The following is an 18,176-nucleotide window of genomic DNA, read 5'->3' on the forward strand; positions in this document are numbered from 1 at the left end:
TTCAGTGCACAACAACGCATTTAAAAACAAATCAAACAACCCTTTGACTGAGCTACAGGAGAGGATACATTTTTCTTTGCTGAATAATTCCCCATAGGCAGTACGTAGCCTCACACCGGAAATCCATCCAGCACATTGGGGACGACGAAATAAGAGAGCCCATTCATTTTAAATGAAGGGGGAACGAAGTTGGTTGGGAAGCAAAGTGGGCGGGGGACCGTGACCAGTTTAGGACCAAAATTTGAAAGCCGAACTTTTGTTCAATACATACATCGTGTACTCCGCGACATCGCCGTGCTATTGACCAATCGAAGCTCACGATAGCTTCCAGCCCCTACTGCATTTAGCCGGCGACAGGTAGCCCAGAGCTGTTGGACCAGTAACCGAAAGGTTTCTAGATCAAATCCCCGAGCTGACGAGGTAAACATCTGTTCTGCCCCTGAACAAGGCAGTTAACCCACTGTTCCAAGGCCATCATTGTAAATAAGAATTAGTTTTTAACTGACTTGCCTGTTTAAAAAAAAGGACACCTAGCACTATGTAGCCTGCTTCCTAGCACCAAGATGAGGGCGAAGCAAGCTTGCTATCTGCATTTATTGAATTTGGCCTTTACTATTATAGCACATAGAAACGCATTGAATAACACGTTATGATATGTAAAAAAAGAAAAAGAAGAAATCATGAGGAATAAGATTTTGAAATGTCTGTCCTATATCTAGGAGATATAAGAAAGCTCAGGAAATAAATATATTTTCTGGCACAAAAATGGTTCTGGGTTACCTTCAGATGAGTGGGGGTCGTAGAGCAGAACGGTGTGAGAGTGGGGTCATAGTTACTAGGCCAAACCAAAAACGCTACGTACGTTTTTGTGAGAAGACCGATTTTCGGGAAGGCCGGCACCAGCGATGTTCTAGATTGAGACGCAGCCCATGCAGATGTCTCTATTTTAAACTGACAGATTTTGATGGACATTTGTGTATTATGTTAATTAGATTGACGCATGTGTGCATCAATAGACTCTTATTAAGTATTTTAAGGACAACGTCCTTATTATGATAATAACTTATCAACCATCATATGCAGAAACAAAGAAGAAGAAAATGGATGGATGAGGACAAATCCCTTAATATGCTTCTGTCATGTCTTTTCAGATCAGTGCAGTTGAAGAAAAGGAGTCAATGAGAGGAGCCAAGGAGAGGAGCCAAGAAGAGTAAGACACTTAAGTCTATAGAGGCTTCTTAGGACAACCACGGGACTTGGGACATAACAGACCATGTTGATTCTTATTCATATAACTTAATCTATGGCTGTCCTTACAAACCTAGAACAGTATGATGCACTAAATGTGATGGTAGAATACAAAGTGCTGTCCAAGACAATTAAATTGATACAGATGGGATTATCAATATATCCAAAATATCCTTTGAGCAAGCAGTTGGTCAAATGTCATAAAATCCATGACACACAATCAGATTTAGCTTGTTATAGGAGTTTTTCAATCTTTATTTATACGTTTTCACCTTCATCATGTTTTGTGGGTTAACCCTATAGCTGATCAAAGGTCGTGCAATACATGTAGGTCAACATATAAACATCTACTACTGTAGGAGTCCTACATCTCTGGTTTGTCAGCTACTGTCTAGTTCTAGACCTAGGCTCTGTCCCAAATGGACCATATCCCCTATGAAGTGCACTACTTTTGACCAGGGCCCATAGTGCACATGGGCCTCGGTAAAATGTAGTGCACTATATAGGTAATAGGGTGAAATTTGGGATGAATCCCTAGTCTGTCCATCTACAAGTACTTAACTAGATTTGCCTGATTGAGCATAGGACTCTGCCTGATGTGGAGCTGCTGCCTGGATGCCATTGTGATGCTGCAACACAACGTCAACATTCTAACCCTAGCCCACTTACCTAGACTTATCCTGTCTAATCGTCTGCCTCTGATAACATTTAGAAAGTACTGTATGTTGTGGACATATGCCTAACTTGTCGAATGTAAAAAAAATACATGTAAAAAAGTGCCCGTTAGGAATGTTCTTCATGATTTTAGGGAATCACTCTTTCCTTGTTTTCACTCAAGAGGTTCACTGGTTTGAGGGATAGAATACCCCCCGTTCTCATTACAAAAGGGAATAGAATCAAATCAAGTTTGATTTGTCATATGCGCCAAATACAACAGGTGTAGACCTTACAGTGAAATGCTTACTTACAAGCCCTTAACCAACAATGCAGTTTTAAGAAAAAAAAAAAAAAGTTACAAATAATTAAAGAGCAGAAGTAAAATAACAATAGCAAGACTATATACAGGGGTTACCGGTACAGAGTCAATGTGCGGTGGCACCGGTTAGTCGAGGTAATTGAGGTAATATGTACTTGTATGTAAAGTTATTAAAGTGACTATGCATAGATAATAACAGAGTAGCAACAACATAAAATATAAAATGGGGGGGGGGGTCAATTTCAAATAGTCTGGGTAGCCATTTGATTAGCTGTTCAGGAGTCTTGTGGCTTATGACTGGTTAGAAGCCTCTTGGACCTAGACCTGGTGCTCCAGTACCGCTTGCCATGCGGTGGCAGAGAGAACAGTCTATGACTAGGGTGGCTGGAGTCTGAGAATGTTTAGGGCCTTCCTCTGACACCGCCTGGTATTGAGGTCCTGGATGGCAGGAAACTTGGCCCCAGTGATGTACTGGGCCTTACGCACTACCCTCTGTAGTGCCTTGCGTTCGGAGGCCGAGCAGTTGCCATACCAGGCAGTGATGCAACCAGTCAGGATGCTCTCAATAGTGCAGCTGTAGAACCTTTTAAGGATCTGAGGACCCATGCCAAATCTTTTCAGTCTCTTGAGGGGGAATAGGTTTTTGCCTTGCCCTCTTCACGACTGTCTTGGTGTGCTTGGACCATGTTAGTTTGTTGGTGATGTGGACGCCAAGGAACTTGAAGCTCTCAACCTGCTCCACTACAGCCTCGTCGATGAGAATGGGGGCGAGCTCAGCCCTCCTTTTCCTGTAGTCTACGATCATCTCCTTTGTCTTGATCACGTTGAGGGAGAGGTTGTTGTCCTGGCACACGGACATGTCTCTGACCTCCACCCTATAAGCTGTCTCGTCGTTGTTGGTGATCAGGCCTACCACTGTTGTGTCATCGGTAAACTTGATGATGTTGTTGGAGTTGTACCTGGCCGTGCAGTCATGAGTGAACAGGGAGTACAGGAAGGGACTAAGCACGCACCCCTTGAGCACTCCCCCGTGTTGAGGATCATCATGACGGATGTGTTGTTACCTACCCTTACCACCTGGGTGCGGCCCGTCAGGAAGTCCAGGATCCAGTTGCAGAGGGAGGTGTTTAGTCCCAGGCTCCTTAGCTTAGTGGTGAGCTTTGAGGGCACTATGGTGTTGAACACTGAGCTGTAGTCAATGAATAGCATTCTCACATAGGTTTTCCTTTTATCCAGGTGTGAAAGGGCAGTGTGGACTGAGAATCTAGAAAAGTCTTGTGTGGTTAACCTGTCAGATGTTAAGTCCCCTATATGGGGGACTTTGAGCGGTTCTGGACCGTTCCGACTGACATTGTGGTGTACAAAGCGCTCTGTGAACGCCATATGGTCCTGTGCCTTATAGTGGCAGACAGCTCCATCTGTTTGCTCTCTCCTAGGCTAGTGGCAACACTTCCACATTTATTACATATCCAAAGAAATTTGAAGAACTGACTGGTTGGAATCAAATCATATCAAATCAAATTTTATGTGTCACATACACATGGTTAGCAGATGTTAATGCGAGTGTAGCGAAATGCTTGTGCTTCTAGTTCCGACAATGCAGTACAAGTGGCTAGTGATACATGTATTACATAAAGATGGCAAGATGCAGTAGATGATATAGAGTGCAATTTATACATATACATATGAGATGAGTAATGTAGGGTATGTAAACATTATATTAAGTGGCATTGTTTAAAGTGGCTAGTGGTACATTTTTACATAATTTCCATCAATTCCCATTATTAAAGTGGCTGGAGTTGAGTCAGTATGTTGGCAGCGGCCACTAAATGTTAGTGGTGGCTGTTTAACAGTCTGATGGCCTTGAGATAGAAGCTGTTTTTCAGTCTCTCGGTCCCTGCTTTGATGTACCTGTACTGACCTCGCCTTCTGGATGATAGCGGGGTGAACAGGCAGTGGCTTGGGTGGTTGTTGTCCTTGATGATCTTTATGGCCTTCCTGTGACATCGGGTGGTGTAGGTGTCCTGGAGGGCAGGTAGTTTGCCCCCGGTGATGCGTTGTGCAGACCTCACTACCCTCTGGAGAGCCTTACGGTTGTGGGCGGAGCAGTTGCCGTACCAGGCGGTGATACAGCCGGACAGGATGCTCCCGATTGTGCATCTGTAGAAGTTTGTGAGTGCTTTTGGTGACAAGCCGAATTTCTTCAGCCACCTGAGGTTGAAGAGGCGCTGCTGCGCCTTCTTCACAACGCTATCTGTGTGGGTGGACCAATTCAGTTTGTCCGTGATGTGTACACCGAGGAACTTAAAACTTTCCACCTTCTCCACTACTGTCCCGTCGATGTGGATAGGGGGGTGCTCCCTCTGCTGTTTCCTGAAGTCCACAATCATCTCCTTTGTTTTGTTGACGTTAAGTGTGAGGTTATTTTCCTGACACCACACTCCGAGGGCCCTCACCTCCTCCCTGTAGGCCGTCTCGTTGTTGGTAATTAAGCCTACCACTGTAGTGTCGTCCGCAAACTTGATGATTGAGTTGGAGTCGTGCATGGCCACGCAGTCGTAGGTGAACAGGGAGTACAGGAGAGGGCTCAGAACGCACCCTTGTGGGGCCCCGGTGTTGAGGATCAGCGGGGTGGAGATGTTGTTACCTACCCTCACCACCTGGGGGCGGCCCGTCAGGAAGTCCAGGACCCAGTTGCACAGGGCAGGGTCTCGAGCTTGATGACGAGTTTGGAGGGTACTATGGTATAAATGCTTAGCTGTAGTTGATGAACAGCATTCTCACATAGGTATTCCTCTTGTCCAGATGGATTAGGACAGTGTGCAGTGTGGTTGCGATTGCGTCGTCTGTGGACCTATTGGGTCGGTAAGCAAATTGGAGTGGGTCTAGGGTGTCAGGTAGGGTGGAGGTGATATGGTCCTTGACTAGTCTCTCAAAGCACTTCATGATGACGGAAGTGAGTGCTACGGGGCGGTAGTCGTTTAGCTCAGTTACCTTAGCTTTCTTGGGAACAGGAACAATGGTGGCCCTCTTGAAGCATGTGGGAACAGCAGACTGGGATAAGGATTGATTGAATATGTCCATAAACACACCAGCCAGCTGGTCTGCGCATGCTCTGAGGACGCGGCTGGGAATGCCGTCTGGGCCTGCAGCATTGCGAGGGTTAACACGTTTAAATGTTTTACTCACCTCGGCTGCAGTGAAGGAGAGCCTGCAGGTTTTGGTAGCGGGCCGTGTCAGTGGCACTGTATTGTCCTCAAAGCGAGCAAAAAAGTTATTTAGCCTGTCTGGAAGCAAGACATCCTGGTCCGCGACGGGGCTGGTTTTCTTTTTGTAATCCGTGATTGACTGTAGACCCTGCCACATACCTCTTGTGTCTGAGCTGTTGAATTGTGACTCTACTTTGTCTCTATACTGGGACTTAGCTTGTTTGATTGCCTTGTGGAGAGAATAGCTACACTGTTTGTATTCGGTCATGTTTCCGGTCACCTTGCCCTGGTTAAAAGCAGTGGTTCGCGCTTTCAGTTTCACGCGAATGCTGCCATCAATCCACGGTTTCTGGTTTGGGAATGTTTTAATCGTTGCTGTGGGTACGACATCGTCAATGCACTTTCTAATGAACTCACTCACCGAATCAGCGTATTCGTCAATATTGTTGTTGGACGCAATGCGGAACATATCCCAATCCACGTGATCGAAGCAGTCTTGAAGTGTGGAATCAGATTGGTCGGACCAGCGTTGAACAGACCTGAGCGAGGGAGCTTGTTGTTTTAGTTTCTGTTTGTAGGCTGGAAGCAACAAAATGGAGTCATGGTCAGCTTTTCCGAAAGGAGGGCGGGGGAGGGCCTTATATGCGTCGCGGAAGTTAGTATAACAATGATCCAAGGTTTTTCCCAGCCCTGGTAGCACAATCGATATGCTGATAGACTTTAGGGAGTTTTATTTTCAGATTAGCCTTGTTAAAATCACCAGCTACGATGAATGCAGCCTCAGGGTGTGTGGTTTCCAGTTTACAAAGAGTCAGATAAAGTTCGTTCAGGGCCATCGATGTGTCTGCTTGGGGGGGAATATATACGGCTGTGATTATAATCAAAGAGAATTCCCTTGGTAGATAATGCGGTCGACATTTGATTGTGAGGAATTCTAGATCAGGTTGAACAGAATGACTTGAGTTCCTGTATGTTGTTATGATCACACCACGTCTCGTTAATCATAAGGCATACACCCCCGCCCCTCTTCTTACCAGAAAGATGTTTGTTTCTGTCGGCGCGATGCGTGAAGAAACCAGCTGGCTGCACCGACTCCGTTAGCATCTCTTGAGTGAGCCATGTTTCCGTGAAGCAGAGAACGTTACAATCTCTGATGTCTCTCTGAAATGTTACCTTGCTCGGATTTCATCAACCTTATTGTCAAGAGACTGGACATTGGGGAGTAGTATGCTAGGGAGTGGAGCGCGATGTGCCCGTCTCCGAAGCCTGACCAGGAGACCGCCTCGTCTGCCCCTTTTACGAGGTCGCTTAGGGTCGCCGGCTGGGATCAGATCCATTGTATTGGGTGGAAGGAAAAACACTGGATCCGTTTCGGGAAAGTCATATTCCTGGTTGTAACGATGGTGAGTTGACGTTGCTCTTATATTCAGTAGTTCCTCCCGACTGTATGTAATGAAACCTAAGATTACCTGGGGTACCATTGTAAGGAATAACACATAAAAAAACAAAATACTGCATATTTTCTTAGGAACGCGAAGCGAGGCGGCCATCTGTGGCATCCTATGACGGTGCCACGTTGAACGTCACTGAGCTCTTCAGGAAGGCCATTCTACTGCCAATGTTTGTCTATGGAGATTGCATGACTGTGTGCTCGATTTTATACACCTGTCATCAACGGGTGTGACAGAAATAGCCGAATCCACTAATTGAAGGGGTGTCCACATACCTTTGTATATATAGTGCATAATGAAGCAACAAATTGCTACTTAATTTCAAGATTTTTTAAAATTATTTATTTATTTTGTTAATTAAATTAATTACTTTGAATCAAATAACCTTCAAAGACTACATTCTGCAGGGCCTTTGGAGTGGCACAACAGTCTGAGGCACTGTCTGAGGATCTCTAGCAACTCCTCGTGTTGGGCTGGTCGCTAGCCGAAGGGTTTTTTCTCTGACACATTGATGTGGCTGGCTTCTGGGTTAAGCGATCAGTCTGTCAAGAAGCAGTGCGGTTTGGCAGGGTCGTGTTTCGGAGGATGCGTTCCTCTCCCGAGTCCGTAGGGGAGTTGCACTGAGGAGACAAGACAGTAACTACAAATTGGGGAGAGAAAATGGGTAAAAGTACAAAAAATAATAATCATAATTTTTGCACACCCTCATGACAGTGCTATTTGCTAATAATGTCCCTCTTGTGCATGTCATCATTAAGGCCTACCTTCCTTACAAGGGTAGGGCTTGCACTAATCCATTTCATGACGGCATGTAGCCGTAGAAGTCAGATCTGGAATCCTTCAACATGGTTTGCTTCATTAACTGTATAATAAAAAGACAAACCCACAAACTGATATCAACCTTTTATTTTATTTCAATTTATTAGCAAATGATTACCACACAGGTTATCTCAGATGTGAGTGATTTTCCTATTTCTAATAGTATTGTGTGTCATACAGCATAAGGGCCTCTTGTTGGCCGTAGATGGCATTATGTCATTATAGGGATATTTGGATTACAGTTTCCCAGCCCAATGCAAAGGTCTACAGTGCATTTTGGTCGCATATACTCCTAAATATTACGCTATGCGACTTGAGATTTGAATGTGGCAGCACCAGTACGCCTAGAAAAAAATCACCCAGAAAATAATTGTTGTAATTATTACTTCACTGTCCCACAGCCTCTGAGTGCCATAAGGAATAAAATCACGCAAATTCGTGACGTCATGCGTTCACCATTACTACAGCGAAACGGCTTCTTTCTAGCCCAAACCGTTCAAATCGTATGACCCACAATACCACCACAACGTTTCTTTCTTCCTATCGCAGGTTGGCAGGACCGCGTTTTAAGTTCATAAAGCGTGTAGCGGGCCGTTCTTAAACTACTCACCAGCCGCTAACCATGTTCAGTCATGTTACAGCATTAGCTAGCGCAACCTGGTAACCACGGATGATAGTTATCATTATCTTTGTTGTAATTTTACCAGTAGTATGCATGCAACACTTGGTGGCATAGAAAGAAAGGGAGAGCTTCTTTGAGAGATGCATATAGGCCGAATGTAGGCTATATCTCAATCTTACAAATAGATTTTTCTGGTGCTCCTGAATCCTGTATATTGTAATTGCTGGCAATTCTTATCATTTATACCTTAAATATTTTTCATTATGCTCCTTAGAAGAACATGTGATCCTTGAAACAAATGTCAGCATAGAGCCCTGCATTGCATTAGTCCCCACAGCATGAGAGCTCATTCTTCACATGCAGTTCAGGTGTCACATGGGCTGGCCAGCCATGGGTGGTAGCAAAATAGGTACATATGAGGGCAATGCACGCCAGCAGTTTCCAGATGGGATTGTAGCTGTTGAATGGCCTCCAGACATGTGGCAGTCTAGTGGGAGACTGATGGTGGAGTGGACCTATCGAGGACAGTTCTGGGAGATTCAGGGTGGCATTGACATTAGAGAGGTGTGTTGGTTCAATGTGGTGAACACCTGTCTTATGAGCTTGTCATCATCTGTAGTTGCATCCTCCCCATATACCACAATGTCACCAACTCAACATGTACGGCAACTCCAGGGCAGACAGCCAAGATAATAAATATTCATATTGATATTTCAGCCTATTGTATCTCTCTGTTTACAGGTCCATATTCCCAAGATGCATTCATATATCTCATTGCTGTTTGGTTGTGTATGTAGAGTAGATAACTGACTACCGGTACTAGTATTCCCGAATTCTAGCAATAGCAGAGCTTGCAATAATTATTGTTTTATCTTTATTTAACTAGGAAAGTCAGTTAAGAACAAATTCTCATTTACAACGATGGCCTACCCCGGCCAAACCCTAACCCGGATAATGCTGAACCAATTGTGCGCCGCCCTATGGGACTCCCAATCACGGCCGGTTGTGATACAGCCTGGAATCAACCAGGGTCTGTAGTGACGCCTTTAGCACTGAGATGTAGTGCCTTCGACCGCTGCGCCACTAAGGAGCCCAAGTTGCCAGTTGCCTGAGGGAAGCTACAGTTTTGACGAGCTGTCGTCGTGGAAAAATCCCAGAGGCCAGAGGACGTTGCTATGAAAACTCCTTGTATTGTATCATTGAGGTCTAAAGTCCATCTCCGGCCCCCTAATGCCAGTCATGGGACCCCTGTTCCCGCAGCTGCTATGCTATCCATGCCAGCTGGGCAGCAGAGACGTAACCCTAAGTGTCCCATTTATTTTGTCTAAACTGTACCAAAGTTGTCTGTAAACACAGACCTAGGAGCAGTGTCTAAAGGCAGCTTTCTACTCCTTCCAAATCCTGACTGCTAAGCAAAATAATTATGGGATTTCCTGCAAAAAAAGCCTCCCCGTGTTGCCTCCTCCAAAATACAAAAATATAATTTGATGGAGGTAACCACTCGAACAAACTTTGTAAACTCTATGATCCATACCTCCCAGAGAGACAACTGGTTCCTGACCTTTGGGATCAGGTCATAGTGACATTATCAACATTAGTGATCAGTGGGGTCAGAAAGGGAGGTCAGCCTTTCATTCTTGTGGGACTTTCCCTATCTAATTTGACTTTGGGGTTCAATGAATTGTCATATCTGTCTGATCTCATCTTTCAGGGAATTAGTGACTGCTGTCCCTCACCGAAGACTATTAAGAAAGTCTGTGAAGAGTAGGCTAGCTTCCATGGCCTTTACAGATTAATTCAGTGTATTCAGTGTATTCAGTGTGTTTAAGGACTCAAATGCATTGCATTATGCAGAATAAAAGTGAATACAACAGCACAAAACAGATGTTAAACCTTATTTATGATGACCCTACTAAACGTTCCTAAGAGTAAATAAGAATTATGGTGGGCCCATGATGTTTACATTTTTATTTTAGTATCGATAGTCAAAATAATGAGGTTCAATGAACCACAGAATGGAGTGGGTCTGAACAGATACAGGAAACTGCCCTGCCTTCTGTATGTTCACAGACAGATTTGACAAACATTTAATAATATATATATTTATTTTGTCATTTTTTGGGGTCTCAACTTACTGTTGAGAGTTAGAATAATATAATACACAATTTTGAAACTTGGTTGTGCATCAGCAGTCACTCAATTAGCCCATGTCAGCTAGACATACATTTGTAAAATTAGTAAACGTAAATTAGTCTCGTGACCAGCTATCTAAACTTTTAGTAAGCATGGTCGAATTACTGACCATGGTGGGGCCCATTGTTCAGTTATCATATTAAAAACAGCAAACATTTGCCTCCACTCAATGGCAAAATGTGTAGAATTGCGGGGAATTAGCTGAAAAAATAAAGGCAGGTAATTTAAAGGTGTTTTTTCTCAGGTAAAGGTTGACCTCATTTAGGTGACCCTCAGTAGCCGTCTAGTCTAAAAGTGTTTCTTCCCAGTGTCAAAGTTCAACGCCTATCAGCTACAGGTTAGTGGTTGTCCCAAACCATTGATCTAAGGTTGACATTTTTACATCATTTTTTATAGAATGGTTTTAGGATTGAATTAGTGTAGGATAAGCTGATCCTACATCTGTAGTTGGGAGCTTGAGGTTACATCTAAACTCTAGTAATTGAGGAGATTTGCAGAATGTTTCTTTGTTTGAACAAATTAGAAATGCATTAACCAGTTATGCAATCAGTAATCCTGTTTATTTCAGGAAAATTAGAGTCAACCTGGCTGGAAAATGCTGCATAGTCAGAAGTTTGGCCCATCTGGGAAATGTGACTAAAACATGTGCTTAGAGCAGGTGAGCTATTCAGTATTATAAACTGGGTGGTTCAAGCCCTGAATGCGGATTGGCTGACAGCTGTGTTATATCAGTGCTGCTGATGATGTTGATGAAGATAATGATGTTTCTTACAGGGTGGTCGAGGTATCAAGGGCCCACAGGGAGCCGTTGGCAAGAAGGGAGAGAACGTGCGTGAACAAACTAACTTCACACTTGTATTTCACACTATGGTCTGTTTTCTGCTATTATTACAATTTAGAAACTCGGTGGTTCGAGCCCTGAATGCTGATTGGCTGACAGCTGTGGTATATCAGACCATATACAACGGGTATGACAAAACATTTATTTTTACTGCTCTAATTACATTGGTAACCAGTTTATAATAGCAATAAGGCACCTCGGGGGTTTGTGGTATATGGCCAACATACCACGGCTGCAACGACTCTCGTTGGTGGTAGAAAGATTAGACTAAGGCGCAACGTGGAAAGTGTTCATGATTTTAATTCCAAAAAAACACTCAAACAAAATAAAAAACAAAAATGCACAGTTCTGTCAGGCAACAGTAACTAAACAGAAAACAAGATCCCACAACCTAATGGTGGGAAAAAGGGCTGCCGAAGTATGATCCCCAATCAGAGACAACGATAGACAGCTGCCTCTGATTGGGAACCACACTCTGCCAAAAACAAAGAAACAGAAAACATAGAATTTCCCACCCGAGGCACACCCTGACCTAACCAAACATAGAGAATAATAAGGATCTCTAAGGTCAGGGCGTGACAACGGCTAAGGGCTGTGTCCAGGCATTGCGTCGTGCATAAGAACAGCCCTTAGCCGTGGTATATTGGCCATATACTTGGGCCTTATTGCTTAAATGTATAACTGTTTCCCCAAATGGTGGCTGCTGTCTAAAGACTGATAGCCAGTGTGTGCTGCATGTGTTTTGAATGTGATAGCAAACAAACAAAACAGGACAGTAACATTCACCACAGAACAATGAAAAGAGAGATTAAAACATTTGCTGTTAAATGGAAATGTTATAAACAGAGAGCCCATTGTTTTTATCATTAGACATTGTTTTGATAAACATTCTGGAATGTTCTCACCCTCTACGAGCCAAAGGTATGTTGGCCCTTGCCAAACTGAAGAAACAAAATAGCAACCATATTTCCCCATTCCAGAGAGGTACATCACATAACAGGATCACCAATTTTAGTCAACATTCAAATAGCTCATAGTTTCCAGGATGTCACTAAGCCACCTTTGTCACATGTAGGCTACATTATAGATACAATTCATAACCTGCTTTTATACAATGGGAAATGGGGGTATAGGAAACATTGGAGATATTTGGCACACCATCGCTATTAGGGACCAACATGTATAAGTCTATTGTCTGGGTAGGTCAATAGTCTTTCAACAAATCACCTCAGTAATTCATAATTTCATGTGTTCTGTAATTTTGCTATACAGACTCATCTATTTTTATGTGAACACCATCCAACAATAAAGACTTGAGGTCACTATTTTCTAAATCAGCTTCCCTAGTGACAATGACTGACTGCCGTCACCTACTGGTAGAATTTTACAATGCACAAAACAGATAAGCAATTCACTGCCTTCTTTCATGTCAGAGGCAATGGCTCAGACAATGACAGGGTTTAATGATTGGTGTCTTAAAGCAACAACAAAAAATCCTATGACTGAAATTTAAGTCGATCTCAAATTGATTGTCTCGGGTCAAGTTAACCTCCCCTTTTATGTAAGACAGTCATGACTATCATGCTTTTAGGGAAAAAGGTTCATTTTGTACATGTATTAAACTGCGAGTTTGACCAATTCCAGTCCTCTTGCTTAGGTGGTCCGGGATCCTTATGTAGAAGGACCCCCCTCAGACGATCTCCGCAGGTGAAGAAGCCGGATGTGGAGGTCCTGGTCTGGCGTGGTTACACGTGTTCTGTTGTGAGGCCGGTTGGAAGTTCTGCCAAATTCTCTAAAACAAAGTTGGAGGAAGTTTATGGTAGACAAATTAACAATAAATTCTCTGGCAACAGCTCTGGTGGACATCTCTGCAGTCAGCTTGCCAATTGGCGTTCCCTCAAAACTTGAGACATCTGTGAGATTGTGTTGTGTGACAAAAACTGCACTTTTTTAAGTGGCCTTTCATTGTCCCCATTACAAGGTGCACCTGTGAATGCTGTTTAATCAGCTTCTTAATATTCCACACGTGTCAGGGGGGGTGGACTATCTTGGCAAAGGAGAAATGCCCACTAACAGGGATGTAAACTAATTTGTGCACAAAATGTGAGAAAATAATATTTTTGTGCATATGGAACATTTCTGGGATTTTTTTTTTTTCTCATGAAACATGGGACCGACACTTTACATGTTGCGTTTATATTTTTGTTCACTGTATTATTCACTCAAAACATTTGAATTTGTTTCTATTAAAAAGTATGTCATTGACCTTTTAAGACGATGTTGCCACTTTAAGAGCTCTGTTGCGCAGCTGCTCCTAAACCAAGCTTGAAGCTCAGGTTGTAAAACGAAGCCATACGCGCAACTGAAAGAGTAGAGAAATAAACGTATTAACAATGTAAAACTGGGAGCCCCATCTTTAACAAAGGCCAAAACTGCTTTCAAAAGTGTTTCCCCGCGACTGCATTAAGAATTGTTGTGCATTAACTGTTAACCTCCAATGGCTCTTGCAACTTGAATGCGTCTGAGAGGAATATTTATCTCACATAGAACAAACAAGCCGACTATGTAAATGATTCCATTATGGGGTTGTCTGAGTTTGTTTTAATAACACTTGGAAGTTACATCCTGAGTGGTCAAGTACAGGCTTTGAATTATTTTGCCAGCAGCTGAAGTAGCCTAAACACACCGCTGTCTGAGTTGAGCGCTGCTGTGCTGCGTATTATAGACTATTTAATTCCCTTCATCTGAACAGCAGAGTGTCACCAACACATGTATTTTATTTTTAATTAACCTTTATATAACAAGGCAAGTCAGTTAAGAACAAATTCTTATTTACAATGACGGGCTACCAAAAGACAAAAGGCCTCCTGCGAGGATGGGGGCTGGGTCAAATTTTTACATTGTTTTTATATATATATATATAAATTTAAGACAAAACACACGTCGCGACAAGGGAGACAACACAACACTACACAAAGAGAGACCTAAAATAACAACACAGCATGGTAGCAGCACAAAATATGGTACAAACATTATTGGGCAAAGACAACAACACAAAGGGCAAGAAGGTAGAAACAACAATACATCAGGCGAAGCAGCCACAACTGTCAGTAATAGGTCCATGATTGAGATAAAACTGTCCAGTTTGTGTGTTTGTTGCAGCTCGTTCCAGTCGCTAGCTGCAGCGAACTGAAAAGAGGAGTAACCCAGGGATGTGTGTGCTTTGGGAACCTTTAACAGAACGGATGTGGAGGATGAGGGCTGCTGTAGATATCTCAGATTGGGGGGAGTGAGGCCTAAGAGGGTTTTATAAATAAGCATCAACCAGTGGTTCTTTCGACGGGTATACAGAGATGACCAGTTTACAGAGGAGTATAGAGTGCAGTGATGTGTCCTATAAGGAGCATTGAGGGCAAATCTGAAGGCCGAATGATAAAGAGCATCTAGTCGCTCGAGAGCACCCTTACCTGCCGATCTCAAAATTATGTCTCCGTAATCTAGCATGGGTAGGATGGTCATCTGAATCAGTGTTAGTTTGGCAACTAGGGTGAAAGAGGCGCGATTACAATAGAGGAAACCAAGTCTAGATTTAACTTTAGGCTGCAGCTTTGATATGTGCTGAGAGAAGGACAGTGCACCGTCTAGCCATACTCCCAAGTACTTGTATGAGGTGACTACTTCAAGCTCTAAACCCTCAGAGGTAGTAATCATACCTGTGGGGAGAGGGGCATTCTTCTTACCAAACCACATTACCTTTGTTTTGGAGGTGTTCAGAACAAGGTTAAGGGTAGAGAAAGCTTGTTGGACACTAAGAAAGCTTTGTTGTAGAGCATTTAACACAAAATCTGGGGAGGGGCCAGCTGAGTATAAGACTGTATCATCTCTATATAAATGGATGAGAGAGCTGCCTGAGCTATGTTGTTGATGTACATTGAGAAGCCTTGGGGTACTCCCTTGGTGACAAGCAGTGGCTGAGACAGCAGATTTTCTGATACACTGCACTGTTTGAGAGAGGTAGTTAGCAAACCAGGCCAAAGACACCAATACTCCTTAGCCAGCCCACAATACTGGAATGGTCTACTGTATCAAAAGCTTTGGCCAAGTCAATAAAAATAGCAGCGCAACATTGCTTACAATCAAGGGCAATGGTGACATCATTGAGGACCTTTAAGGTTGCAGTGACACATCCATAACCTGAGTGGAAACCAGATTGCATACCAGAGAGAATACAATAGGCATCAAGAAAGCCAGTCAGTTGATTATCGACAAGTTTTTCCAACACTTTTGATAAACTGGGCAAAATAGAAATAGGCCTATAACAGTTAGGATCAGCTTGATCTCCCCCTCTAAATAAAGGACCAACCGTGGCTGCCTTCCAAGCAATGGGAACCTCCCCAGAAAGGAGAGACAGGTTAAAAAGGTCAGAGATAGGGTTGGCGATGATAGTGGCAGCAACCTTAAAGAAGAAAGGGTCTAAACCATCTGACCCAGATGGTTTTTTGGGGTCAAGTTTCAGGAGCTCCTTTGGCACCTCGGACTCAGTGATTGCCTGCAGGGAGAAACTTTGTAGCGGGGCAGGGGAAAAAGAGGGAGAAGCATTGGGGATAGTTGCATTAGAAGGGGTGGGAGATGAGGAAATGTTGGACGGGTAAGGAGACATGGCTGAGTCAAATAGGAATCGTGACTTAATGAAGTGGTGATTAAAGAGCTCAACCATGTGCTTCTTGTCAGTAACAACCACATCAACATTAAGGGACATGAGCAGCTGTGAGGATTTAATCTCCAGGCCTTTAACCATTTTCCAGAACTTCTTAGGGTTAGACCCACAGAGAGAGAACTGCTGCTTAAAGTAACTAATCTGGCTTCTGGATGGCCTGAGTGCACTTATTTCTCATTTGCCTGAATGAGAGCCAGTCATCCTGAGTGTGAGTGTGCCGAGCCTTTCGCCAAATGCGGTGGAGTAACTCTGCAAGATCGTGGTCAAATCTGTTTTTAATTCTCATTTTCTTTATGGGGGCGGGGTTAACTATATCACTGAAAATATAAAAAAAGAAGGTCCAAGCGTCTTCGACAGAGGGGATCAAGCTGATTCTATACCATTTTACAGAGGCCAGTTCATGAAGGCATGCTCATTAAAGTTTTTTAGCAAGCGACTATGACAAATCAGGACAGGTCGTTTCACTGTGCAGCCATTACGAACACAGGCTGTAAAACAATGATCAGTGAGGTCATTACAGAAAACACCAGACTGATACCAACAGTTGAAGTCGGAAGTTTACATACACTTAGGTTGGAGTCATTAAAACTCGTTTTACAATCACTCCACAAATTTCTTGCTACAAACCATTGTTTTGGCAAGTCGGTTAGGACATCTACTTTGTGCATGACACAAGTCATTTTTCAACAATTGTTAACAGACAGATTATTTCACTTATAATTCACTGTATCACAATTCCAGTGGATCAGAAGTTTACATACACTAAGTTGACTGTGCCTTTAAACAGCTTGGAAAATTCCAGAAAATGATGTCATGGCTTTAGAAGCTTCTGATAGGCTAATTGACATCATTTGAGTCCATTTCAGGTGTACCTGTGGATGTATTTCAAGGCCTACCTTCAAACTCAGTGCCTCTTTGCTTGACATCATGGGAAAATCTAAAGAAATCAGCCAAAACCTCAGAAAAAAAATTGTAGACCTCCACAAGTCTGGTTCATCCTTGGGAGCAATTTCCAAATGCCTGAAGGTACCATGTTCATCTGTACAGACAATAGTATGCAAGTATAAACACCATGGGACCACCTGACCAGGTCCTAAAACAACGGGACTCCCTAAATCTTTCTCAGATTACCAATCCCACAAGGTACGACTCCAAACACCCAGAAAAGGCTCCTCTCTTTGTTATCCTCACAAATAATCCTTATACAGTTGAAGTCGGAAGTTTACACCTTATCCAAACACATTTAAACTCAGTTTTTCACAATTCCTGACATTTAATCATAGTAAAAATTCCCTGTTTTAGGTCAGGTAAAATCACTTTATTTTAAGAATGTGAAATGTCATAAAAGTACAGAATTATTTATTTTAGCTTTTATTTCTTTCATCACATTCCGAGTGGGTCAGAAGTTTACATACGCTCAATTAGTATTTGGTAGTATTGCCTTTCAATTATTTTATTTGGGTCAAATGTTTCTGGTAACCTTGCAAAAGCTTCCCACAATAAGTTGGGTGAATTTTGGCCCATTCCTCCTGACAGAGCTGGTATAACGGAGTCAGGTTTGTAGGCCTCCTTGCTCGCACACACTTTTTCAGTTCTGCCCACAAATGTTCTATAGGGTTGACGTCAGGGCTTTGTGATGGCCACTCCAATACCTTGACTTTGTTGTCCTTAAGCTATTTCCCACAACTTTGGAAGTATGCTTGGGGTCACTGTCCATTAGGAAGACCCATTTCTGACCAAGCTTTAATAACTTCCTGACTGATGTCTTGAGATGTTGCTTCAATATATCCACATTTTCCTGACTCATGACATTTTGTGAAATGCACCAGTCCCTCCTGCAGCAAAGGACCACCACAACATGCTGCCACCCCCTTGCTTGGTGTTCTTTGGCTTGCAAGCCTCCCCTTTCCTCCAAACATAACGAAGGTCATTATGGCCAAACAGTTACATTGGTTTTATCAGACCAGAGGACACGGTGTTTATACTTGCGTACTATTGTTTGTACAGATGAACATGGTACCTTCAGGTGTCTAAAAATTGCTCCCAAGGATGTACCTGACTTGGAGGTCCACATTTTTTCCGAGGTCTTGGCTGATTTTT

General features: G+C 43.1%; 1 long non-coding RNA gene across 1 annotated transcript; it reads left to right on the forward strand.

Annotated features, from left to right (window-relative positions):
• Nucleotides 1-57: 57 nt before the first annotated feature.
• Nucleotides 58-13,900, forward strand: LOC129830907 (uncharacterized). The gene is made up of 4 exons (XR_008755650.1): nt 58-420; nt 1,152-1,210; nt 11,418-11,486; nt 13,017-13,900. It is a non-coding gene; the product is annotated as an uncharacterized LOC129830907 (long non-coding RNA).
• Nucleotides 13,901-18,176: the final 4,276 nt, after the last annotated feature.

The sequence above is a fragment of the Salvelinus fontinalis genome, chromosome 32 (assembly GCF_029448725.1).
Source record: "Salvelinus fontinalis isolate EN_2023a chromosome 32, ASM2944872v1, whole genome shotgun sequence".
NCBI lineage: Eukaryota > Metazoa > Chordata > Actinopteri > Salmoniformes > Salmonidae > Salvelinus > Salvelinus fontinalis.